Genomic DNA, 26,720 nt, shown 5'->3' with positions numbered 1-26,720 from the left:
CTCTGAGTCGGGTATCTCCCTCTGTTCCCTGGGAGATGTTTTGGGAGGTATTTTGCTTCCCTCTTGGAAATCCTGGACTTCCTTCACTGGCGGAAGCCGTGAGGCAGACTGTACCATCACCGAGGGTCCGAATGAGTCCTTCTTCGTACTCCTTTTGAAGTCGTCGGATGATCTGCTTAGTGAGGGGCTCAGCCCTCTTTTAAAGCCAAATGGGCCCCAGTGATTGGAGCATGCTAAGCCTACCTTAAAGACCCAATCCTGGGTCCCCACCACCAATCTTCTGTCATGCGTAAGGTCATGACCAGAGTGCTTTGCAACAGGAAAGGTAAGGGGTGACAACATGTACTACTAAGCCGCACCCATCTTCCTGTCTCCTGTGGATCAAAGTGGCTCTCTGGGTAATTGAGCTCGAGAACAGACTGTCTGCATCAAATCACATATATCTTCCCTCTGAAAGGGGGTGGCCCTGCAGCGGTTGCCTACTGTAAACAGTTGTTCCACACATGACATTCAATGGCCTTCATACAGAGGGGTGGGAGCTAGCTTCAAGCTGACACATTGCATATGAAAAAGGTGTTGGGGTTTCCTGCCCTGTGTTAGTTCTGTGAACAGGCCTCTTGGCAGGCCTGCTTCACTTAACTCTCATCAGTATGCGCTGCCATCAGAGAGAACCTAACAATAGGCAGGGCATATCGATGGAGCCTTTGCTATTTTAAGTAGGCTGACCAGGGCCGGAGGAAGGCGTTGCCTTCCCCCTTCAGAGATGCTTTGATGTACCCATGGCTGTCACATTGCAGCTAAATGTGACAGGAGGACCGCACCGGTAGACTGTGTCCCCCAGAGTGCACTTGACTATGTGTTTGTTGTGCAGTGTCCATTGGGAAATGTGTGCGGAATAGCCCCACACATTTCCAGGAGGTTTACCTACCAACATTCCATTTCTTTTTTAAAAGTATCAAACCAGCCCAGGCGGAGCGCACACTCCCCGTGCGGATGGTCTAATTCCTCACTCTTGGTCAGGTTCTTCAATTCCTACCAGTCAAGTGGTCTCTTCTGTCTGTGTCTGCACTTCATTTGCACAGCAAACAGGCATGTCTTTCCCATGGCAACAGTGTCTTCTCCAAGCTGCACACACAGACAGCCGTTTCTCAGGCTAAATGTTCTCTTCTGACCTCCGTGGCAGAGCCACACTAAGCAGATGGCTCTGCAAAGGCCCAGGGGCTACAGCAAAAAGCCTGAACAGGGCAAGGCCGCTTCATTTTTGGCAGTGGAGTGGAAGTAGAATTGCAGGGTCCGCCCTATGAGACAGGGTACAAGACGTGAATTACATAGGACCTTTTCACTTTTCCCAGAGTCCCCTGCAAAATCGGGTCTATTTTCAAGGACAAGTGCAATTATCACAAACAGGTAGGTATGTGATGGCATGGAAATGTATCGAAATTGTAATGGTTTGGTCAACAGTTGGAACGCTCAGAGACAAATTGATTCACTTCTTGTCAATGTCCTGGCTGCACTGCAGAAACAGCTGGTCGTCCTGGTGGAGCATCACTTCACCTGTCCCCAAAGGAGCCCATTTCTCGATGCTGTCCTCGCTCCTGTGCAATCCTCCAATGGCTCTTTGCATTCTCAAGCCTCTCCCATGTTGCCTTGGCAGCGGCCTGCCCAATAATCTCTCAGGAGGGCGGGGTCACTTGCCAACAGGCCACCGATCATGCTAAGGGAAAGAGCGCACAGGTAGCAGCCTGCTCATTTGCATGTTTACTCCCAGAATCCTATGCATACCTTGCTACTATATTTGCTGTCAGTTTGGTGAGCGCAAGATGATACAGGTGTTCACCTCAACAAATCTCGGCACTGGAATCCAGGCGGTTTTATGAGTTTGACAAAGGATGCTCAGGATGGAGCTTGCTGGGATCAGTGCAAGTTAAATGGGAATCCATTCCCGGGGCGCACGGGCCTCTGGGTCAGGTGCTTTAGCTTTGCGCAGTGGCAGTATCGTAGCTCATGAGGTTTAACCGAGGCGCGATTATTGCTTATTGAAAACTTTACCCAATACCCCGCCATGACAGCTTGAAATAGAGCTGGAATTGGTAATTTTTGACAGTCTCTACGGAGGCTGAACCGATTTGTTTGAAAAGGAGACAATGACGCTTTTACTCCACTGGAGAAGACCTAGCAAGAGGGGTGTGTTTTTCGGAACCCATCCCTTCTATTCTTTGTTCTCTCGTGGCCTACCCTCAACAAAGGGGTTTACTTCCAGAAGCTAGCGCATTCGTAAACTCCAAGCGGCGCAGCGAAGTCTATGGAACCGTGACCATGCAGCAGGTGCATTAAACGCCTCAGTTGTCTCGCTGCCTTCCTGATCTCACGACATGAAAACCATGAGCTTTCAGAACCTAGCAGACAGTGACCTGTCTGCCTTCGATCCTCTTTGCCACATCTGCTCTTGCGAAAGTCATCAGATTGTTGGATGGTTACTCAGGGAGGTCTGGCTGCCACTGAAGCCAACCGCAGCAGAGGGGTCGCTTTACCTTTGGCCTTCGCTCACCATCTCAGTCTTCCCAAGAGAGGCAAAAGGGCATTTCTGTCCGCATGCATTCTATAGACACATATTCACGTGGAGTCAACAACCCGACCTCTCTTGGTGTGACGAATCAACTTCCGGGGCACTAGTGGTCCAGGGAGGAATATCGCTTTCTAGACCATCAATCAGTCCCACACCTCTAGTACACCGGAAGGGGTCCGAACAGTGGACGGAACGTCAGGCTGGTTAGTTGCAACAGAGCGAAAAAACAATTGTGACCCACTGATAAAAGGGACTGTCCAGTCAAGGTTGTATACAAATATCTACTTTAGTATTAATACAACAGACAGTTCTAACACACTACAAAATACAACCCACCCTATAAAGGAAAACAGGGGACAGACAGTTTCACAAAGGAGAGGGATGCACTCTGGATACTGACAGGAGTGCAGTCGGTAAAGCAATCAGTCTGAACTGTTCAAGGTTATTTGGTTGCAGCAGCAAGGGAGCAAGAGGTCGTAAATGTCACTAAGGGCCTTCGGAGAAGGACCAGGGGGACAGAACCACAATGTAACTGGTGTTTGAGATGATCTTGGTACTCGACAGCATCGAGTGGCTTCCAGCATGCTTTGTAGCTCCGGCGACAGAGTTCAAGAGGGACGACAGATGCGGATATCAGTTGGCAGGCAGTTTGGTAAGCGAGGCTGGGCGGACGGCTGCAGGCTGCCCTACCCGGCGGCTCGGGGTGAAGAATCGTTGTCTGTGTGCTGGTTGGTGGATCTGGAACGCTGGTCGAGGGTTCTCAGACGGCTTTAGTGACTGCAGCGTGAGAACAGCCACAGTGGTGCAGCCGGTCGCAGTTTGAGAGCTCGACTGCTTCGAAAAAGTCCTTAAAAGATGGACGCTGGTTGATGCTTGTTGTGGCACTCCTCCGAGCTTCTTCTCAATGCTTGGGTCGACGTTTAAGGCGGCCGACCCAAAGCTGAGAAGAGTGTTTGCCGGCAACGGCCTTGTCCTTTGTTCAGAGACTCTCTGGCACTTCCCACCTAGGAAGCTTGCTGGCTTAACCTAGCAGGGCACGCTGTGTGCTGGCTGGGTACCGGTTCTGGTGCTGCTTGATGGATCCTCTGAGTCGGGTATCTCCCTCTGTTCCCTGGGAGATGTTTTGGGAGGTATTTTGCTTCCCTCTTGGAAATCCTGGACTTCCTTCACTGGCGGAAGCCGTGAGGCAGACTGTACCATCACCGAGGGTCCGAATGAGTCCTTCTTCGTACTCCTTTTGAAGTCGTCGGATGATCTGCTTAGTGAGGGGCTCAGCCCTCTTTTAAAGCCAAATGGGCCCCAGTGATTGGAGCATGCTAAGCCTACCTTAAAGACCCAATCCTGGGTCCCCACCACCAATCTTCTGTCATGCGTAAGGTCATGACCAGAGTGCTTTGCAACAGGAAAGGTAAGGGGTGACAACATGTACTACTAAGCCGCACCCATCTTCCTGTCTCCTGTGGATCAAAGTGGCTCTCTGGTTAATTGAGCTCGAGAACAGACTGTCTGCATCAAATCACATATATCTTCCCTCTGAAAGGGGGTGGCCCTGCAGCGGTTGCCTACTGTAAACAGTTGTTCCACACATGACATTCAATGGCCTTCATACAGAGGGGTGGGAGCTAGCTTCAAGCTGACACATTGCATATGAAAAAGGTGTTGGGGTTTCCTGCCCTGTGTTAGTTCTGTGAACAGGCCTCTTGGCAGGCCTGCTTCACTTAACTCTCATCAGTATGCGCTGCCATCAGAGAGAACCTAACAATAGGCAGGGCATATCGATGGAGCCTTTGCTATTTTAAGTAGGCTGACCAGGGCCGGAGGAAGGCGTTGCCTTCCCCCTTCAGAGATGCTTTGATGTACCCATGGCTGTCACATTGCAGCTAAATGTGACAGGAGGACCGCACCGGTAGACTGTGTCCCCCAGAGTGCACTTGACTATGTGTTTGTTGTGCAGTGTCCATTGGGAAATGTGTGCGGAATAGCCCCACACATTTCCAGGAGGTTTACCTACCAACATTCCATTTCTTTTTTAAAAGTATCAAACCAGCCCAGGCGGAGCGCACACTCCCCGTGCGGATGGTCTAATTCCTCACTCTTGGTCAGGTTCTTCAATTCCTACCAGTCAAGTGGTCTCTTCTGTCTGTGTCTGCACTTCATTTGCACAGCAAACAGGCATGTCTTTCCCATGGCAACAGTGTCTTCTCCAAGCTGCACACACAGACAGCCGTTTCTCAGGCTAAATGTTCTCTTCTGACCTCAGTGGCAGAGCCACACTAAGCAGATGGCTCTGCAAAGGCCCAGGGGCTACAGCAAAAAGCCTGAACAGGGCAAGGCCGCTTCATTTTTGGCAGTGGAGTGGAAGTAGAATTGCAGGGTCCGCCCTATGAGACAGGGTACAAGACGTGAATTACATAGGACCTTTTCACTTTTCCCAGAGTCCCCTGCAAAATCGGGTCTATTTTCAAGGACAAGTGCAATTATCACAAACAGGTAGGTATGTGATGGCATGGAAATGTATCGAAATTGTAATGGTTTGGTCAACAGTTGGAACGCTCAGAGACAAATTGATTCACTTCTTGTCAATGTCCTGGCTGCACTGCAGAAACAGCTGGTCGTCCTGGTGGAGCATCACTTCACCTGTCCCCAAAGGAGCCCATTTCTCGATGCTGTCCTCGCTCCTGTGCAATCCTCCAATGGCTCTTTGCATTCTCAAGCCTCTCCCATGTTGCCTTGGCAGCGGCCTGCCCAATAATCTCTCAGGAGGGCGGGGTCACTTGCCAACAGGCCACCGATCATGCTAAGGGAAAGAGCGCACAGGTAGCAGCCTGCTCATTTGCATGTTTACTCCCAGAATCCTATGCATACCTTGCTACTATATTTGCTGTCAGTTTGGTGAGCGCCAGATGATACAGGTGTTCACCTCAACAAATCTCGGCACTGGAATCCAGGCGGTTTTATGAGTTTGACAAAGGATGCTCAGGATGGAGCTTGCTGGGATCAGTGCAAGTTAAATGGGAATCCATTCCCGGGGCGCACGGGCCTCTGGGTCAGGTGCTTTAGCTTTGCGCAGTGGCAGTATCGTAGCTCATGAGGTTTAACCGAGGCGCGATTATTGCTTATTGAAAACTTTACCCAATACCCCGCCATGACAGCTTGAAATATAGCTGGAATTGGTAATTTTTGACAGTCTCTACGGAGGCTGAACCGATTTGTTTGAAAAGGAGACAATGACGCTTTTACTCCACTGGAGAAGACCTAGCAAGAGGGGTGTGTTTTTCGGAACCCATCCATTCTATTCTTTGTTCTCTCGTGGCCTACCCTCAACAAAGGGGTTTACTTCCAGAAGCTAGCGCATTCGTAAACTCCAAGCGGCGCAGCGAAGTCTATGGAACCTTGACCATGCAGCAGGTGCATTAAGCGCCTCAGTTGTCTCGCTGCCTTCCTGATCTCACGACATGAAAACCATGAGCTTTCAGAACCTAGCAGACAGTGACCTGTCTGCCTTCGATCCTCTTTGCCACATTTGCTCTTGCGAAAGTCATCAGATTGTTGGATGGTTACTCAGGGAGGTCTGGCTGCCACTGAAGCCAACCGCAGCAGAGGGGTCGCTTTACCTTTGGCCTTCGCTCACCATCTCAGTCTTCCCAAGAGAGGCAAAAGGGCATTTCTGTCCCCATGCATTCTATAGACACATATTCACGTGGAGTCAACAACCCGACCTCTCTTGGTGTGACGAATCAACTTCCGGGGCACTAGTGGTCCAGGGAGGAATATCGCTTTCTAGACCATCAATCAGTCCCACACCTCTAGTACACCGGAAGGGGTCCGAACAGTGGACGGAACGTCAGGCTGGTTAGTTGCAACAGAGCGAAAAAACAATTGTGACCCACTGATAAAAGGGACTGTCCAGTCAAGGTTGTATACAAATATCTACTTTAGTATTAATACAACAGACAGTTCTAACACACTACAAAATACAACCCACCCTATAAAGGAAAACAGGGGACAGACAGTTTCACAAAGGAGAGGGATGCACTCTGGATACTGACAGGAGTGCAGTCGGTAAAGCAATCAGTCTGAACTGTTCAAGGTTATTTGGTTGCAGCAGCAAGGGAGCAAGAGGTCGTAAATGTCACTAAGGGCCTTCGGAGAAGGACCAGGGGGACAGAACCACAATGTAACTGGTGTTTGAGATGATCTTGGTACTCGACAGCATCGAGTGGCTTCCAGCATGCTTTGTAGCTCCGGCGACAGAGTTCAAGAGGGACGACAGATGCGGATATCAGTTGGCAGGCAGTTTGGTAAGCGAGGCTGGGCGGACGGCTGCAGGCTGCCCTACCCGGCGGCTCGGGGTGAAGAATCGTTGTCTGTGTGCTGGTTGGTGGATCTGGAACGCTGGTCGAGGGTTCTCAGACGGCTTTAGTGACTGCAGCGTGAGAACAGCCACAGTGGTGCAGCCGGTCGCAGTTTGAGAGCTCGACTGCTTCGAAAAAGTCCTTAAAAGATGGACGCTGGTTGATGCTTGTTGTGGCACTCCTCCGAGCTTCTTCTCAATGCTTGGGTCGACGTTTAAGGCGGCCGACCCAAAGCTGAGAAGAGTGTTTGCCGGCAACGGCCTTGTCCTTTGTTCAGAGACTCTCTGGCACTTCCCACCTAGGAAGCTTGCTGGCTTAACCTAGCAGGGCACGCTGTGTGCTGGCTGGGTACCGGTTCTGGTGCTGCTTGATGGATCCTCTGAGTCGGGTATCTCCCTCTGTTCCCTGGGAGATGTTTTGGGAGGTATTTTGCTTCCCTCTTGGAAATCCTGGACTTCCTTCACTGGCGGAAGCCGTGAGGCAGACTGTACCATCACCGAGGGTCCGAATGAGTCCTTCTTCGTACTCCTTTTGAAGTCGTCGGATGATCTGCTTAGTGAGGGGCTCAGCCCTCTTTTAAAGCCAAATGGGCCCCAGTGATTGGAGCATGCTAAGCCTACCTTAAAGACCCAATCCTGGGTCCCCACCACCAATCTTCTGTCATGCGTAAGGTCATGACCAGAGTGCTTTGCAACAGGAAAGGTAAGGGGTGACAACATGTACTACTAAGCCGCACCCATCTTCCTGTCTCCTGTGGATCAAAGTGGCTCTCTGGTTAATTGAGCTCGAGAACAGACTGTCTGCATCAAATCACATATATCTTCCCTCTGAAAGGGGGTGGCCCTGCAGCGGTTGCCTACTGTAAACAGTTGTTCCACACATGACATTCAATGGCCTTCATACAGAGGGGTGGGAGCTAGCTTCAAGCTGACACATTGCATATGAAAAAGGTCTTGGGGTTTCCTGCCCTGTGTTAGTTCTGTGAACAGGCCTCTTGGCAGGCCTGCTTCACTTAACTCTCATCAGTATGCGCTGCCATCAGAGAGAACCTAACAATAGGCAGGGCATATCGATGGAGCCTTTGCTATTTTAAGTAGGCTGACCAGGGCCGGAGGAAGGCGTTGCCTTCCCCCTTCAGAGATGCTTTGATGTACCCATGGCTGTCACATTGCAGCTAAATGTGACAGGAGGACCGCACCGGTAGACTGTGTCCCCCAGAGTGCACTTGACTATGTGTTTGTTGTGCAGTGTCCATTGGGAAATGTGTGCGGAATAGCCCCACACATTTCCAGGAGGTTTACCTACCAACATTCCATTTCTTTTTTAAAAGTATCAAACCAGCCCAGGCGGAGCGCACACTCCCCGTGCGGATGGTCTAATTCCTCACTCTTGGTCAGGTTCTTCAATTCCTACCAGTCAAGTGGTCTCTTCTGTCTGTGTCTGCACTTCATTTGCACAGCAAACAGGCATGTCTTTCCCATGGCAACAGTGTCTTCTCCAAGCTGCACACACAGACAGCCGTTTCTCAGGCTAAATGTTCTCTTCTGACCTCAGTGGCAGAGCCACACTAAGCAGATGGCTCTGCAAAGGCCCAGGGGCTACAGCAAAAAGCCTGAACAGGGCAAGGCCGCTTCATTTTTGGCAGTGGAGTGGAAGTAGAATTGCAGGGTCCGCCCTATGAGACAGGGTACAAGACGTGAATTACATAGGACCTTTTCACTTTTCCCAGAGTCCCCTGCAAAATCGGGTCTATTTTCAAGGACAAGTGCAATTATCACAAACAGGTAGGTATGTGATGGCATGGAAATGTATCGAAATTGTAATGGTTTGGTCAACAGTTGGACCGCTCAGAGACAAATTGATTCACTTCTTGTCAATGTCCTGGCTGCACTGCAGAAACAGCTGGTCGTCCTGGTGGAGCATCACTTCACCTGTCCCCAAAGGAGCCCATTTCTCGATGCTGTCCTCGCTCCTGTGCAATCCTCCAATGGCTCTTTGCATTCTCAAGCCTCTCCCATGTTGCCTTGGCAGCGGCCTGCCCAATAATCTCTCAGGAGGGCGGGGTCACTTGCCAACAGGCCACCGATCATGCTAAGGGAAAGAGCGCACAGGTAGCAGCCTGCTCATTTGCATGTTTACTCCCAGAATCCTATGCATACCTTGCTACTATATTTGCTGTCAGTTTGGTGAGCGCAAGATGATACAGGTGTTCACCTCAACAAATCTCGGCACTGGAATCCAGGCGGTTTTATGAGTTTGACAAAGGATGCTCAGGATGGAGCTTGCTGGGATCAGTGCAAGTTAAATGGGAATCCATTCCCGGGGCGCACGGGCCTCTGGGTCAGGTGCTTTAGCTTTGCGCAGTGGCAGTATCGTAGCTCATGAGGTTTAACCGAGGCGCGATTATTGCTTATTGAAAACTTTACCCAATACCCCGCCATGACAGCTTGAAATATAGCTGGAATTGGTAATTTTTGACAGTCTCTACGGAGGCTGAACCGTTTTGTTTGAAAAGGAGACAATGACGCTTTTACTCCACTGGAGAAGACCTATCAAGAGGGGTGTGTTTTTCGGAACCCATCCCTTCTATTCTTTGTTCTCTCGTGGCCTACCCTCAACAAAGGGGTTTACTTCCAGAAGCTAGCGCATTCGTAAACTCCAAGCGGCGCAGCGAAGTCTATGGAACCGTGACCATGCAGCAGGTGCATTAAGCGCCTCAGTTGTCTCGCTGCCTTCCTGATCTCACGACATGAAAACCATGAGCTTTCAGAACCTAGCAGACAGTGACCTGTCTGCCTTCGATCCTCTTTGCCACATCTGCTCTTGCGAAAGTCATCAGATTGTTGGATGGTTACTCAGGGAGGTCTGGCTGCCACTGAAGCCAACCGCAGCAGAGGGGTCGCTTTACCTTTGGCCTTCGCTCACCATCTCAGTCTTCCCAAGAGAGGCAAAAGGGCATTTCTGTCCCCATGCATTCTATAGACACATATTCACGTGGAGTCAACAACCCGACCTCTCTTGGTGTGACGAATCAACTTCCGGGGCACTAGTGGTCCAGGGAGGAATATCGCTTTCTAGACCATCAATCAGTCCCACACCTCTAGTACACCGGAAGGGGTCCGAACAGTGGACGGAACGTCAGGCTGGTTAGTTGCAACAGAGCGAAAAAACAATTGTGACCCACTGATAAAAGGGACTGTCCAGTCAAGGTTGTATACAAATATCTACTTTAGTATTAATACAACAGACAGTTCTAACACACTACAAAATACAACCCACCCTATAAAGGAAAACAGGGGACAGACAGTTTCACAAAGGAGAGGGATGCACTCTGGATACTGACAGGAGTGCAGTCGGTAAAGCAATCAGTCTGAACTGTTCAAGGTTATTTGGTTGCAGCAGCAAGGGAGCAAGAGGTCGTAAATGTCACTAAGGGCCTTCGGAGAAGGACCAGGGGGACAGAACCACAATGTAACTGGTGTTTGAGATGATCTTGGTACTCGACAGCATCGAGTGGCTTCCAGCATGCTTTGTAGCTCCGGCGACAGAGTTCAAGAGGGACGACAGATGCGGATATCAGTTGGCAGGCAGTTTGGTAAGCGAGGCTGGGCGGACGGCTGCAGGCTGCCCTACCCGGCGGCTCGGGGTGAAGAATCGTCTGTGTGCTGGTTGGTGGATCTGGAACGCTGGTCGAGGGTTCTCAGACGGCTTTAGTGACTGCAGCGTGAGAACAGCCACAGTGGTGCAGCCGGTCGCAGTTTGAGAGCTCGACTGCTTCGAAAAAGTCCTTAAAAGATGGACGCTGGTTGATGCTTGTTGTGGCACTCCTCCGAGCTTCTTCTCAATGCTTGGGTCGACGTTTAAGGCGGCTGACCCAAAGCTGAGAAGAGTGTTTGCCGGCAAAGGCCTTGTCCTTTGTTCAGAGACTCTCTGGCACTTCCCACCTAGGAAGCTTGCTGGCTTAACCTAGCAGGGCACGCTGTGTGCTGGCTGGGTACCGGTTCTGGTGCTGCTTGATGGATCCTCTGAGTCGGGTATCTCCCTCTGTTCCCTGGGAGATGTTTTGGGAGGTATTTTGCTTCCCTCTTGGAAATCCTGGACTTCCTTCACTGGCGGAAGCCGTGAGGCAGACTGTACCATCACCGAGGGTCCGAATGAGTCCTTCTTCGTACTCCTTTTGAAGTCGTCGGATGATCTGCTTAGTGAGGGGCTCAGCCCTCTTTTAAAGCCAAATGGGCCCCAGTGATTGGAGCATGCTAAGCCTACCTTAAAGACCCAATCCTGGGTCCCCACCACCAATCTTCTGTCATGCGTAAGGTCATGACCAGAGTGCTTTGCAACAGGAAAGGTAAGGGGTGACAACATGTACTACTAAGCCGCACCCATCTTCCTGTCTCCTGTGGATCAAAGTGGCTCTCTGGTTAATTGAGCTCGAGAACAGACTGTCTGCATCAAATCACATATATCTTCCCTCTGAAAGGGGGTGGCCCTGCAGCGGTTGCCTACTGTAAACAGTTGTTCCACACATGACATTCAATGGCCTTCATACAGAGGGGTGGGAGCTAGCTTCAAGCTGACACATTGCATATGAAAAAGGTGTTGGGGTTTCCTGCCCTGTGTTAGTTCTGTGAACAGGCCTCTTGGCAGGCCTGCTTCACTTAACTCTCATCAGTATGCGCTGCCATCAGAGAGAACCTAACAATAGGCAGGGCATATCGATGGAGCCTTTGCTATTTTAAGTAGGCTGACCAGGGCCGGAGGAAGACGTTGCCTTCCCCCTTCAGAGATGCTTTGATGTACCCATGGCTGTCACATTGCAGCTAAATGTGACAGGAGGACCGCACCGGTAGACTGTGTCCCCCAGAGTGCACTTGACTATGTGTTTGTTGTGCAGTGTCCATTGGGAAATGTGTGCGGAATAGCCCCACACATTTCCAGGAGGTTTACCTACCAACATTCCATTTCTTTTTTAAAAGTATCAAACCAGCCCAGGCGGAGCGCACACTCCCCGTGCGGATGGTCTAATTCCTCACTCTTGGTCAGGTTCTTCAATTCCTACCAGTCAAGTGGTCTCTTCTGTCTGTGTCTGCACTTCATTTGCACAGCAAACAGGCATGTCTTTCCCATGGCAACAGTGTCTTCTCCAAGCTGCACACACAGACAGCCGTTTCTCAGGCTAAATGTTCTCTTCTGACCTCAGTGGCAGAGCCACACTAAGCAGATGGCTCTGCAAAGGCCCAGGGGCTACAGCAAAAAGCCTGAACAGGGCAAGGCCGCTTCATTTTTGGCAGTGGAGTGGAAGTAGAATTGCAGGGTCCGCCCTATGAGACAGGGTACAAGACGTGAATTACATAGGACCTTTTCACTTTTCCCAGAGTCCCCTGCAAAATCGGGTCTATTTTCAAGGACAAGTGCAATTATCACAAACAGGTAGGTATGTGATGGCATGGAAATGTATCGAAATTGTAATGGTTTGGTCAACAGTTGGAACGCTCAGAGACAAATTGATTCACTTCTTGTCAATGTCCTGGCTGCACTGCAGAAACAGCTGGTCGTCCTGGTGGAGCATCACTTCACCTGTCCCCAAAGGAGCCCATTTCTCGATGCTGTCCTCGCTCCTGTGCAATCCTCCAATGGCTCTTTGCATTCTCAAGCCTCTCCCATGTTGCCTTGGCAGCGGCCTGCCCAATAATCTCTCAGGAGGGCGGGGTCACTTGCCAACAGGCCACCGATCATGCTAAGGGAAAGAGCGCACAGGTAGCAGCCTGCTCATTTGCATGTTTACTCCCAGAATCCTATGCATACCTTGCTACTATATTTGCTGTCAGTTTGGTGAGCGCAAGATGATACAGGTGTTCACCTCAACAAATCTCGGCACTGGAATCCAGGCGGTTTTATGAGTTTGACAAAGGATGCTCAGGATGGAGCTTGCTGGGATCAGTGCAAGTTAAATGGGAATCCATTCCCGGGGCGCACGGGCCTCTGGGTCAGGTGCTTTAGCTTTGCGCAGTGGCAGTATCGTAGCTCATGAGGTTTAACCGAGGCGCGATTATTGCTTATTGAAAACTTTACCCAATACCCCGCCATGACAGCTTGAAATATAGCTGGAATTGGTAATTTTTGACAGTCTCTACGGAGGCTGAACCGATTTGTTTGAAAAGGAGACAATGACGCTTTTACTCCACTGGAGAAGACCTAGCAAGAGGGGTGTGTTTTTCGGAACCCATCCCTTCTATTCTTTGTTCTCTCGTGGCCTACCCTCAACAAAGGGGTTTACTTCCAGAAGCTAGCGCATTCGTAAACTCCAAGCGGCGCAGCGAAGTCTATGGAACCGTGACCATGCAGCAGGTGCATTAAGCGCCTCAGTTGTCTCGCTGCCTTCCTGATCTCACGACATGAAAACCATGAGCTTTCAGAACCTAGCAGACAGTGACCTGTCTGCCTTCGATCCTCTTTGCCACATCTGCTCTTGCGAAAGTCATCAGATTGTTGGATGGTTACTCAGGGAGGTCTGGCTGCCACTGAAGCCAACCGCAGCAGAGGGGTCGCTTTACCTTTGGCCTTCGCTCACCATCTCAGTCTTCCCAAGAGAGGCAAAAGGGCATTTCTGTCCCCATGCATTCTATAGACACATATTCACGTGGAGTCAACAACCCGACCTCTCTTGGTGTGACGAATCAACTTCCGGGGCACTAGTGGTCCAGGGAGGAATATCGCTTTCTAGACCATCAATCAGTCCCACACCTCTAGTACACCGGAAGGGGTCCGAACAGTGGACGGAACGTCAGGCTGGTTAGTTGCAACAGAGCGAAAAAACAATTGTGACCCACTGATAAAAGGGACTGTCCAGTCAAGGTTGTATACAAATATCTACTTTAGTATTAATACAACAGACAGTTCTAACACACTACAAAATACAACCCACCCTATAAAGGAAAACAGGGGACAGACAGTTTCACAAAGGAGAGGGATGCACTCTGGATACTGACAGGAGTGCAGTCGGTAAAGCAATCAGTCTGAACTGTTCAAGGTTATTTGGTTGCAGCAGCAAGGGAGCAAGAGGTCGTAAATGTCACTAAGGGCCTTCGGAGAAGGACCAGGGGGACAGAACCACAATGTAACTGGTGTTTGAGATGATCTTGGTACTCGACAGCATCGAGTGGCTTCCAGCATGCTTTGTAGCTCCGGCGACAGAGTTCAAGAGGGACGACAGATGCGGATATCAGTTGGCAGGCAGTTTGGTAAGCGAGGCTGGGCGGACGGCTGCAGGCTGCCCTACCCGGCGGCTCGGGGTGAAGAATCGTTGTCTGTGTGCTGGTTGGTGGATCTGGAACGCTGGTCGAGGGTTCTCAGACGGCTTTAGTGACTGCAGCGTGAGAACAGCCACAGTGGTGCAGCCGGTCGCAGTTTGAGAGCTCGACTGCTTCGAAAAAGTCCTTAAAAGATGGACGCTGGTTGATGCTTGTTGTGGCACTCCTCCGAGCTTCTTCTCAATGCTTGGGTCGACGTTTAAGGCGGCCGACCCAAAGCTGAGAAGAGTGTTTGCCGGCAACGGCCTTGTCCTTTGTTCAGAGACTCTCTGGCACTTCCCACCTAGGAAGCTTGCTGGCTTAACCTAGCAGGGCACACTGTGTGCTGGCTGGGTACCGGTTCTGGTGCTGCTTGATGGATCCTCTGAGTCGGGTATCTCCCTCTGTTCCCTGGGAGATGTTTTGGGAGGTATTTTGCTTCCCTCTTGGAAATCCTGGACTTCCTTCACTGGCGGAAGCCGTGAGGCAGACTGTACCATCACCGAGGGTCCGAATGAGTCCTTCTTCGTACTCCTTTTGAAGTCGTCGGATGATCTGCTTAGTGAGGGGCTCAGCCCTCTTTTAAAGCCAAATGGGCCCCAGTGATTGGAGCATGCTAAGCCTACCTTAAAGACCCAATCCTGGGTCCCCACCACCAATCTTCTGTCATGCGTAAGGTCATGACCAGAGTGCTTTGCAACAGGAAAGGTAAGGGGTGACAACATGTACTACTAAGCCGCACCCATCTTCCTGTCTCCTGTGGATCAAAGTGGCTCTCTGGTTAATTGAGCTCGAGAACAGACTGTCTGCATCAAATCACATATATCTTCCCTCTGAAAGGGGGTGGCCCTGCAGCGGTTGCCTACTGTAAACAGTTGTTCCACACATGACATTCAATGGCCTTCATACAGAGGGGTGGGAGCTAGCTTCAAGCTGACACATTGCATATGAAAAAGGTGTTGGGGTTTCCTGCCCTGTGTTAGTTCTGTGAACAGGCCTCTTGGCAGGCCTGCTTCACTTAACTCTCATCAGTATGCGCTGCCATCAGAGAGAACCTAACAATAGGCAGGGCATATCGATGGAGCCTTTGCTATTTTAAGTAGGCTGACCAGGGCCGGAGGAAGGCGTTGCCTTCCCCCTTCAGAGATGCTTTGATGTACCCATGGCTGTCACATTGCAGCTAAATGTGACAGGAGGACCGCACCGGTAGACTGTGTCCCCCAGAGTGCACTTGACTATGTGTTTGTTGTGCAGTGTCCATTGGGAAATGTGTGCGGAATAGCCCCACACATTTCCAGGAGGTTTACCTACCAACATTCCATTTCTTTTTTAAAAGTATCAAACCAGCCCAGGCGGAGCGCACACTCCCCGTGCGGATGGTCTAATTCCTCACTCTTGGTCAGGTTCTTCAATTCCTACCAGTCAAGTGGTCTCTTCTGTCTGTGTCTGCACTTCATTTGCACAGCAAACAGGCATGTCTTTCCCATGGCAACAGTGTCTTCTCCAAGCTGCACACACAGACAGCCGTTTCTCAGGCTAAATGTTCTCTTCTGACCTCAGTGGCAGAGCCACACTAAGCAGATGGCTCTGCAAAGGCCCAGGGGCTACAGCAAAAAGCCTGAACAGGGCAAGGCCGCTTCATTTTTGGCAGTGGAGTGGAAGTAGAATTGCAGGGTCCGCCCTATGAGACAGGGTACAAGACGTGAATTACATAGGACCTTTTCACTTTTCCCAGAGTCCCCTGCAAAATCGGGTCTATTTTCAAGGACAAGTGCAATTATCACAAACAGGTAGGTATGTGATGGCATGGAAATGTATCGAAATTGTAATGGTTTGGTCAACAGTTGGACCGCTCAGAGACAAATTGATTCACTTCTTGTCAATGTCCTGGCTGCACTGCAGAAACAGCTGGTCGTCCTGGTGGAGCATCACTTCACCTGTCCCCAAAGGAGCCCATTTCTCGATGCTGTCCTCGCTCCTGTGCAATCCTCCAATGGCTCTTTGCATTCTCAAGCCTCTCCCATGTTGCCTTGGCAGCGGCCTGCCCAATAATCTCTCAGGAGGGCGGGGTCACTTGCCAACAGGCCACCGATCATGCTAAGGGAAAGAGCGCACAGGTAGCAGCCTGCTCATTTGCATGTTTACTCCCAGAATCCTATGCATACCTTGCTACTATATTTGCTGTCAGTTTGGTGAGCGCAAGATGATACAGGTGTTCACCTCAACAAATCTCGGCACTGGAATCCAGGCGGTTTTATGAGTTTGACAAAGGATGCTCAGGATGGAGCTTGCTGGGATCAGTGCAAGTTAAATGGGAATCCATTCCCGGGGCGCACGGGCCTCTGGGTCAGGTGCTTTAGCTTTGCGCAGTGGCAGTATCGTAGCTCATGAGGTTTAACCGAGGCGCGATTATTGCTTATTGAAAACTTTACCCAATACCCCGTCATGACAGCTTGAAATATAGCTGGAATTGGTAATTTTTGACAGTCTCTACGGAGGCTGAACCGTTTTGTTTGAAAAGGAGACAATGACGCTTTTACTCCACTGGAGAAGACCTATCAAGAGGGGTGTGTTTTTCGGAACCCATCCCTTCTATTCTTTGTTCTCTCGTGGCCTACCCTCAACAAAGGGGTTTACTTCCAGAAGCTAGCGCATTCGTAAACTCCAAGCGGCGCAGCGAAGTCTATGGAACCGTGACCATGCAGCAGGTGCATTAAGCGCCTCAGTTGTCTCGCTGCCTTCCTGATCTCACGACATGAAAACCATGAGCTTTCAGAACCTAGCAGACAGTGACCTGTCTGCCTTCGATCCTCTTTGCCACATCTGCTCTTGCGAAAGTCATCAGATTGTTGGATGGTTACTCAGGGAGGTCTGGCTGCCACTGAAGCCAACCGCAGCAGAGGGGTCGCTTTACCTTTGGCCTTCGCTCACCATCTCAGTCTTCCCAAGAGAGGCAAAAGGGCATTTCTGTCCCCATGCATTCTATAGACACATATTCACGTGGAGTCAACAACCCGACCTCTCTTGGTGTGACGAATCAACTTCCGGGGCACTAGTGGTCCAGGGAGGAATATCGCTTTCTAGACCATCAATCAGTCCCACACCTCTAGTACACCGGAAGGGGTCCGAACAGTGGACGGAACGTCAGGCTGGTTAGTTGCAACAGAGCGAAAAAACAATTGTGACCCACTGATAAAAGGGACTGTCCAGTCAAGGTTGTATACAAATATCTACTTTAGTATTAATACAACAGACAGTTCTAACACACTACAAAATACAACCCACCCTATAAAGGAAAACAGGGGACAGACAGTTTCACAAAGGAGAGGGATGCACTCTGGATACTGACAGGAGTGCAGTCGGTAAAGCAATCAGTCTGAACTGTTCAAGGTTATTTGGTTGCAGCAGCAAGGGAGCAAGAGGTCGTAAATGTCACTAAGGGCCTTCGGAGAAGGACCAGGGGGACAGAACCACAATGTAACTGGTGTTTGAGATGATCTTGGTACTCGACAGCATCGAGTGGCTTCCAGCATGCTTTGTAGCTCCGGCGACAGAGTTCAAGAGGGACGACAGATGCGGATATCAGTTGGCAGGCAGTTTGGTAAGCGAGGCTGGGCGGACGGCTGCAGGCTGCCCTACCCGGCGGCTCGGGGTGAAGAATCGTCTGTGTGCTGGTTGGTGGATCTGGAACGCTGGTCGAGGGTTCTCAGACGGCTTTAGTGACTGCAGCGTGAGAACAGCCACAGTGGTGCAGCCGGTCGCAGTTTGAGAGCTCGACTGCTTCGAAAAAGTCCTTAAAAGATGGACGCTGGTTGATGCTTGTTGTGGCACTCCTCCGAGCTTCTTCTCAATGCTTGGGTCGACGTTTAAGGCGGCTGACCCAAAGCTGAGAAGAGTGTTTGCCGGCAAAGGCCTTGTCCTTTGTTCAGAGACTCTCTGGCACTTCCCACCTAGGAAGCTTGCTGGCTTAACCTAGCAGGGCACGCTGTGTGCTGGCTGGGTACCGGTTCTGGTGCTGCTTGATGGATCCTCTGAGTCGGGTATCTCCCTCTGTTCCCTGGGAGATGTTTTGGGAGGTATTTTGCTTCCCTCTTGGAAATCCTGGACTTCCTTCACTGGCGGAAGCCGTGAGGCAGACTGTACCATCACCGAGGGTCCGAATGAGTCCTTCTTCGTACTCCTTTTGAAGTCGTCGGATGATCTGCTTAGTGAGGGGCTCAGCCCTCTTTTAAAGCCAAATGGGCCCCAGTGATTGGAGCATGCTAAGCCTACCTTAAAGACCCAATCCTGGGTCCCCACCACCAATCTTCTGTCATGCGTAAGGTCATGACCAGAGTGCTTTGCAACAGGAAAGGTAAGGGGTGACAACATGTACTACTAAGCCGCACCCATCTTCCTGTCTCCTGTGGATCAAAGTGGCTCTCTGGTTAATTGAGCTCGAGAACAGACTGTCTGCATCAAATCACATATATCTTCCCTCTGAAAGGGGGTGGCCCTGCAGCGGTTGCCTACTGTAAACAGTTGTTCCACACATGACATTCAATGGCCTTCATACAGAGGGGTGGGAGCTAGCTTCAAGCTGACACATTGCATATGAAAAAGGTGTTGGGGTTTCCTGCCCTGTGTTAGTTCTGTGAACAGGCCTCTTGGCAGGCCTGCTTCACTTAACTCTCATCAGTATGCGCTGCCATCAGAGAGAACCTAACAATAGGCAGGGCATATCGATGGAGCCTTTGCTATTTTAAGTAGGCTGACCAGGGCCGGAGGAAGACGTTGCCTTCCCCCTTCAGAGATGCTTTGATGTACCCATGGCTGTCACATTGCAGCTAAATGTGACAGGAGGACCGCACCGGTAGACTGTGTCCCCCAGAGTGCACTTGACTATGTGTTTGTTGTGCAGTGTCCATTGGGAAATGTGTGCGGAATAGCCCCACACATTTCCAGGAGGTTTACCTACCAACATTCCATTTCTTTTTTAAAAGTATCAAACCAGCCCAGGCGGAGCGCACACTCCCCGTGCGGATGGTCTAATTCCTCACTCTTGGTCAGGTTCTTCAATTCCTACCAGTCAAGTGGTCTCTTCTGTCTGTGTCTGCACTTCATTTGCACAGCAAACAGGCATGTCTTTCCCATGGCAACAGTGTCTTCTCCAAGCTGCACACACAGACAGCCGTTTCTCAGGCTAAATGTTCTCTTCTGACCTCAGTGGCAGAGCCACACTAAGCAGATGGCTCTGCAAAGGCCCAGGGGCTACAGCAAAAAGCCTGAACAGGGCAAGGCCGCTTCATTTTTGGCAGTGGAGTGGAAGTAGAATTGCAGGGTCCGCCCTATGAGACAGGGTACAAGACGTGAATTACATAGGACCTTTTCACTTTTCCCAGAGTCCCCTGCAAAATCGGGTCTATTTTCAAGGACAAGTGCAATTATCACAAACAGGTAGGTATGTGATGGCATGGAAATGTATCGAAATTGTAATGGTTTGGTCAACAGTTGGAACGCTCAGAGACAAATTGATTCACTTCTTGTCAATGTCCTGGCTGCACTGCAGAAACAGCTGGTCGTCCTGGTGGAGCATCACTTCACCTGTCCCCAAAGGAGCCCATTTCTCGATGCTGTCCTCGCTCCTGTGCAATCCTCCAATGGCTCTTTGCATTCTCAAGCCTCTCCCATGTTGCCTTGGCAGCGGCCTGCCCAATAATCTCTCAGGAGGGCGGGGTCACTTGCCAACAGGCCACCGATCATGCTAAGGGAAAGAGCGCACAGGTAGCAGCCTGCTCATTTGCATGTTTACTCCCAGAATCCTATGCATACCTTGCTACTATATTTGCTGTCAGTTTGGTGAGCGCAAGATGATACAGGTGTTCACCTCAACAAATCTCGGCACTGGAATCCAGGCGGTTTTATGAGTTTGACAAAGGATGCTCAGGATGGAGCTTGCTGGGATCAGTGCAAGTTAAATGGGAATCCATTCCCGGGGCGCACGGGCCTCTGGGTCAGGTGCTTTAGCTTTGCGCAGTGGCAGTATCGTAGCTCATGAGGTTTAACCGAGGCGCGATTATTGCTTATTGAAAACTTTACCCAATACCCCGCCATGACAGCTTGAAATATAGCTGGAATTGGTAATTTTTGACAGTCTCTACGGAGGCTGAACCGATTTGTTTGAAAAGGAGACAATGACGCTTTTACTCCACTGGAGAAGACCTAGCAAGAGGGGTGTGTTTTTCGGAACCCATCCCTTCTATTCTTTGTTCTCTCGTGGCCTACCCTCAACAAAGGGGTTTACTTCCAGAAGCTAGCGCATTCGTAAACTCCAAGCGGCGCAGCGAAGTCTATGGAACCGTGACCATGCAGCAGGTGCATTAAGCGCCTCAGTTGTCTCGCTGCCTTCCTGATCTCACGACATGAAAACCATGAGCTTTCAGAACCTAGCAGACAGTGACCTGTCTGCCTTCGATCCTCTTTGCCACATCTGCTCTTGCGAAAGTCATCAGATTGTTGGATGGTTACTCAGGGAGGTCTGGCTGCCACTGAAGCCAACCGCAGCAGAGGGGTCGCTTTACCTTTGGCCTTCGCTCACCATCTCAGTCTTCCCAAGAGAGGCAAAAGGGCATTTCTGTCCCCATGCATTCTATAGACACATATTCACGTGGAGTCAACAACCCGACCTCTCTTGGTGTGACGAATCAACTTCCGGGGCACTAGTGGTCCAGGGAGGAATATCGCTTTCTAGACCATCAATCAGTCCCACACCTCTAGTACACCGGAAGGGGTCCGAACAGTGGACGGAACGTCAGGCTGGTTAGTTGCAACAGAGCGAAAAAACAATTGTGACCCACTGATAAAAGGGACTGTCCAGTCAAGGTTGTATACAAATATCTACTTTAGTATTAATACAACAGACAGTTCTAACACACTACAAAATACAACCCACCCTATAAAGGAAAACAGGGGACAGACAGTTTCACAAAGGAGAGGGATGCACTCTGGATACTGACAGGAGTGCAGTCGGTAAAGCAATCAGTCTGAACTGTTCAAGGTTATTTGGTTGCAGCAGCAAGGGAGCAAGAGGTCGTAAATGTCACTAAGGGCCTTCGGAGAAGGACCAGGGGGACAGAACCACAATGTAACTGGTGTTTGAGATGATCTTGGTACTCGACAGCATCGAGTGGCTTCCAGCATGCTTTGTAGCTCCGGCGACAGAGTTCAAGAGGGACGACAGATGCGGATATCAGTTGGCAGGCAGTTTGGTAAGCGAGGCTGGGCGGACGGCTGCAGGCTGCCCTACCCGGCGGCTCGGGGTGAAGAATCGTTGTCTGTGTGCTGGTGGTGGATCTGGAACGCTGGTCGAGGGTTCTCAGACGGCTTTAGTGACTGCAGCGTGAGAACAGCCACAGTGGTGCAGCCGGTCGCAGTTTGAGAGCGCGACTGCTTCGAAAAAGTCCTTAAAAGATGGACGCTGGTTGATGCTTGTTGTGGCACTCCTCCGAGCTTCTTCTCAATGCTTGGGTCGACGTTTAAGGCGGCCGACCCAAAGCTGAGAAGAGTGTTTGCCGGCAACGGCCTTGTCCTTTGTTCAGAGACTCTCTGGCACTTCCCACCTAGGAAGCTTGCTGGCTTAACCTAGCAGGGCACGCTGTGTGCTGGCTGGGTACCGGTTCTGGTGCTGCTTGATGGATCCTCTGAGTCGGGTATCTCCCTCTGTTCCCTGGGAGATGTTTTGGGAGGTATTTTGCTTCCCTCTTGGAAATCCTGGACTTCCTTCACTGGCGGAAGCCGTGAGGCAGACTGTACCATCACCGAGGGTCCGAATGAGTCCTTCTTCGTACTCCTTTTGAAGTCGTCGGATGATCTGCTTAGTGAGGGGCTCAGCCCTCTTTTAAAGCCAAATGGGCCCCAGTGATTGGAGCATGCTAAGCCTACCTTAAAGACCCAATCCTGGGTCCCCACCACCAATCTTCTGTCATGCGTAAGGTCATGACCAGAGTGCTTTGCAACAGGAAAGGTAAGGGGTGACAACATGTACTACTAAGCCGCACCCATCTTCCTGTCTCCTGTGGATCAAAGTGGCTCTCTGGTTAATTGAGCTCGAGAACAGACTGTCTGCATCAAATCACATATATCTTCCCTCTGAAAGGGGGTGGCCCTGCAGCGGTTGCCTACTGTAAACAGTTGTTCCACACATGACATTCAATGGCCTTCATACAGAGGGGTGGGAGCTAGCTTCAAGCTGACACATTGCATATGAAAAAGGTGTTGGGGTTTCCTGCCCTGTGTTAGTTCTGTGAACAGGCCTCTTGGCAGGCCTGCTTCACTTAACTCTCACCAGTATGCGCTGCCATCAGAGAGAACCTAACAATAGGCAGGGCATATCGATGGAGCCTTTGCTATTTTAAGTAGGCTGACCAGGGCCGGAGGAAGGCGTTGCCTTCCCCCTTCAGAGATGCTTTGATGTACCCATGGCTGTCACATTGCAGCTAAATGTGACAGGAGGACCGCACCGGTAGACTGTGTCCCCCAGAGTGCACTTGACTATGTGTTTGTTGTGCAGTGTCCATTGGGAAATGTGTGCGGAATAGCCCCACACATTTCCAGGAGGTTTACCTACCAACATTCCATTTCTTTTTTAAAAGTATCAAACCAGCCCAGGCGGAGCGCACACTCCCCGTGCGGATGGTCTAATTCCTCACTCTTGGTCAGGTTCTTCAATTCCTACCAGTCAAGTGGTCTCTTCTGTCTGTGTCTGCACTTCATTTGCACAGCAAACAGGCATGTCTTTCCCATGGCAACAGTGTCTTCTCCAAGCTGCACACACAGACAGCCGTTTCTCAGGCTAAATGTTCTCTTCTGACCTCAGTGGCAGAGCCACACTAAGCAGATGGCTCTGCAAAGGCCCAGGGGCTACAGCAAAAAGCCTGAACAGGGCAAGGCCGCTTCATTTTTGGCAGTGGAGTGGAAGTAGAATTGCAGGGTCCGCCCTATGAGACAGGGTACAAGACGTGAATTACATAGGACCTTTTCACTTTTCCCAGAGTCCCCTGCAAAATCGGGTCTATTTTCAAGGACAAGTGCAATTATCACAAACAGGTAGGTATGTGATGGCATGGAAATGTATCGAAATTGTAATGGTTTGGTCAACAGTTGGAACGCTCAGAGACAAATTGATTCACTTCTTGTCAATGTCCTGGCTGCACTGCAGAAACAGCTGGTCGTCCTGGTGGAGCATCACTTCACCTGTCCCCAAAGGAGCCCATTTTTCGATGCTGTCCTCGCTCCTGTGCAATCCTCCAATGGCTCTTTGCATTCTCAAGCCTCTCCCATGTTGCCTTGGCAGCGGCCTGCCCAATAATCTCTCAGGAGGGCGGGGTCACTTGCCAACAGGCCACCGATCATGCTAAGGGAAAGAGCGCACAGGTAGCAGCCTGCTCATTTGCATGTTTACTCCCAGAATCCTATGCATACCTTGCTACTATATTTGCTGTCAGTTTGGTGAGCGCAAGATGATACAGGTGTTCACCTCAACAAATCTCGGCACTGGAATCCAGGCGGTTTTATGAGTTTGACAAAGGATGCTCAGGATGGAGCTTGCTGGGATCAGTGCAAGTTAAATGGGAATCCATTCCCGGGGCGCACGGGCCTCTGGGTCAGGTGCTTTAGCTTTGCGCAGTGGCAGTATCGTAGCTCATGAGGTTTAACCGAGGCGCGATTATTGCTTATTGAAAACTTTCCCCAATACCCCGCCATGACAGCTTGAAATATAGCTGGAATTGGTAATTTTTGACAGTCTCTACGGAGGCTGAACCGATTTGTTTGAAAAGGAGACAATGACGCTTTTACTCCACTGGAGAAGACCTAGCAAGAGGGGTGTGTTTTTCGGAACCCATCCCTTCTATTCTTTGTTCTCTCGTGGCCTACCCTCAACAAAGGGGTTTACTTCCAGAAGCTAGCGCATTCGTAAACTCCAAGCGGCGCAGCGAAGTCTATGGAACCGTGACCATGCAGCAGGTGCATTAAGCGCCTCAGTTGTCTCGCTGCCTTCCTGATCTCACGACATGAAAACCATGAGCTTTCAGAACCTAGCAGACAGTGACCTGTCTGCCTTCGATCCTCTTTGCCACATCTGCTCTTGCGAAAGTCATCAGATTGTTGGATGGTTACTCAGGGAGGTCTGGCTGCCACTGAAGCCAACCGCAGCAGAGGGGTCGCTTTACCTTTGGCCTTCGCTCACCATCTCAGTCTTCCCAAGAGAGGCAAAAGGGCATTTCTGTCCCCATGCATTCTATAGACACATATTCACGTGGAGTCAACAACCCGACCTCTCTTGGTGTGACGAATCAACTTCCGGGGCACTAGTGGTCCAGGGAGGAATATCGCTTTCTAGACCATCAATCAGTCCCACACCTCTAGTACACCGGAAGGGGTCCGAACAGTGGACGGAACGTCAGGCTGGTTAGTTGCAACAGAGCGAAAAAACAATTGTGACCCACTGATAAAAGGGACTGTCCAGTCAAGGTTGTATACAAATATCTACTTCAGTATTAATACAACAGACAGTTCTAACACACTACAAAATACAACCCACCCTATAAAGGAAAACAGGGGACAGACAGTTTCACAAAGGAGAGGGATGCACTCTGGATACTGACAGGAGTGCAGTCGGTAAAGCAATCAGTCTGAACTGTTCAAGGTTATTTGGTTGCAGCAGCAAGGGAGCAAGAGGTCGTAAATGTCACTAAGGGCCTTCAGAGAAGGACCAGGGGGACAGAACCACAATGTAACTGGTGTTTGAGATGATCTTGGTACTCGACAGCATCGAGTGGCTTCCAGCATGCTTTGTAGCTCCGGCGACAGAGTTCAAGAGGGACGACAGATGCGGATATCAGTTGGCAGGCAGTTTGGTAAGCGAGGCTGGGCGGACGGCTGCAGGCTGCCCTACCCGGCGGCTCGGGGTGAAGAATCGTTGTCTGTGTGCTGGTTGGTGGATCTGGAACGCTGGTCGAGGGTTCTCAGACGGCTTTAGTGACTGCAGCGTGAGAACAGCCACAGTGGTGCAGCCGGTCGCAGTTTGAGAGCTCGACTGCTTCGAAAAAGTCCTTAAAAGATGGACGCTGGTTGATGCTTGTTGTGGCACTCCTCCGAGCTTCTTCTCAATGCTTGGGTCGACGTTTAAGGCGGCCGACCCAAAGCTGAGAAGAGTGTTTGCCGGCAACGGCCTTGTCCTTTGTTCAGAGACTCTCTGGCACTTCCCACCTAGGAAGCTTGCTGGCTTAACCTAGCAGGGCACGCTGTGTGCTGGCTGGGTACCGGTTCTGGTGCTGCTTGATGGATCCTCTGAGTCGGGTATCTCCCTCTGTTCCCTGGGAGATGTTTTGGGAGGTATTTTGCTTCCCTCTTGGAAATCCTGGACTTCCTTCACTGGCGGAAGGCGTGAGGCAGACTGTACCATCACCGAGGGTCCGAATGAGTCCTTCTTCGTACTCCTTTTGAAGTCGTCGGATGATCTGCTTAGTGAGGGGCTCAGCCCTCTTTTAAAGCCAAATGGGCCCCAGTGATTGGAGCATGCTAAGCCTACCTTAAAGACCCAATCCTGGGTCCCCACCACCAATCTTCTGTCATGCGTAAGGTCATGACCAGAGTGCTTTGCAACAGGAAAGGTAAGGGGTGACAACATGTACTACTAAGCCGCACCCATCTTCCTGTCTCCTGTGGATCAAAGTGGCTCTCTGGTTAATTGAGCTCGAGAACAGACTGTCTGCATCAAATCACATATATCTTCCCTCTGAAAGGGGGTGGCCCTGCAGCGGTTGCCTACTGTAAACAGTTGTTCCACACATGACATTCAATGGCCTTCATACAGAGGGGTGGGAGCTAGCTTCAAGCTGACACATTGCATATGAAAAAGGTGTTGGGGTTTCCTGCCCTGTGTTAGTTCTGTGAACAGGCCTCTTGGCAGGCCTGCTTCACTTAACTCTCATCAGTATGCGCTGCCATCAGAGAGAACCTAACAATAGGCAGGGCATATCGATGGAGCCTTTGCTATTTTAAGTAGGCTGACCAGGGCCGGAGGAAGGCGTTGCCTTCCCCCTTCAGAGATGCTTTGATGTACCCATGGCTGTCACATTGCAGCTAAATGTGACAGGAGGACCGCACCGGTAGACTGTGTCCCCCAGAGTGCACTTGACTATGTGTTTGTTGTGCAGTGTCCATTGGGAAATGTGTGCGGAATAGCCCCACACATTTCCAGGAGGTTTACCTACCAACATTCCATTTCTTTTTTAAAAGTATCAAACCAGCCCAGGCGGAGCGCACACTCCCCGTGCGGATGGTCTAATTCCTCACTCTTGGTCAGGTTCTTCAATTCCTACCAGTCAAGTGGTCTCTTCTGTCTGTGTCTGCACTTCATTTGCACAGCAAACAGGCATGTCTTTCCCATGGCAACAGTGTCTTCTCCAAGCTGCACATACAGACAGCCGTTTCTCAGGCTAAATGTTCTCTTCTGACCTCAGTGGCAGA

At 50.6% G+C, this 26,720-nt stretch overlaps 7 non-coding genes across 7 annotated transcripts; all 7 read left to right on the top strand.

Annotated features, from left to right (window-relative positions):
- Window positions 1–1,975: 1,975 nt before the first annotated feature.
- LOC138496286 (U4 spliceosomal RNA) lies at window positions 1,976–2,116 on the top strand. Its single transcript, XR_011277812.1, has one exon. It is a non-coding gene; the product is annotated as a U4 spliceosomal RNA (small nuclear RNA).
- Window positions 2,117–5,624: 3,508 nt separating this feature from the next.
- Window positions 5,625–5,765, top strand: LOC138496320 (U4 spliceosomal RNA). The gene has a single exon (XR_011277842.1). It is a non-coding gene; the product is annotated as a U4 spliceosomal RNA (small nuclear RNA).
- A 3,508-nt stretch (window positions 5,766–9,273) lies between these two features.
- On the top strand, window positions 9,274–9,414 carry LOC138496319 (U4 spliceosomal RNA). The gene has a single exon (XR_011277841.1). It is a non-coding gene; the product is annotated as a U4 spliceosomal RNA (small nuclear RNA).
- Window positions 9,415–12,919: 3,505 nt separating this feature from the next.
- LOC138496318 (U4 spliceosomal RNA) lies at window positions 12,920–13,060 on the top strand. Its single transcript, XR_011277840.1, has one exon. It is a non-coding gene; the product is annotated as a U4 spliceosomal RNA (small nuclear RNA).
- A 3,508-nt stretch (window positions 13,061–16,568) lies between these two features.
- Window positions 16,569–16,709, top strand: LOC138496645 (U4 spliceosomal RNA). The gene has a single exon (XR_011278138.1). It is a non-coding gene; the product is annotated as a U4 spliceosomal RNA (small nuclear RNA).
- Window positions 16,710–20,214: 3,505 nt separating this feature from the next.
- LOC138496316 (U4 spliceosomal RNA) lies at window positions 20,215–20,355 on the top strand. Its single transcript, XR_011277839.1, has one exon. It is a non-coding gene; the product is annotated as a U4 spliceosomal RNA (small nuclear RNA).
- A 3,507-nt stretch (window positions 20,356–23,862) lies between these two features.
- Window positions 23,863–24,003, top strand: LOC138496623 (U4 spliceosomal RNA). The gene has a single exon (XR_011278118.1). It is a non-coding gene; the product is annotated as a U4 spliceosomal RNA (small nuclear RNA).
- Window positions 24,004–26,720: the final 2,717 nt, after the last annotated feature.

This window comes from Ambystoma mexicanum, chromosome 10 (assembly GCF_040938575.1).
Source record: "Ambystoma mexicanum isolate Mex_15411 chromosome 10, UKY_AmexF1_1, whole genome shotgun sequence".
In the NCBI taxonomy this organism is placed as follows: Eukaryota; Metazoa; Chordata; class Amphibia; order Caudata; family Ambystomatidae; genus Ambystoma; species Ambystoma mexicanum.
The sequence above is the reverse complement of the archived record's forward strand: the minus strand, read 5'-3'. Positions and strand labels throughout refer to the sequence as shown.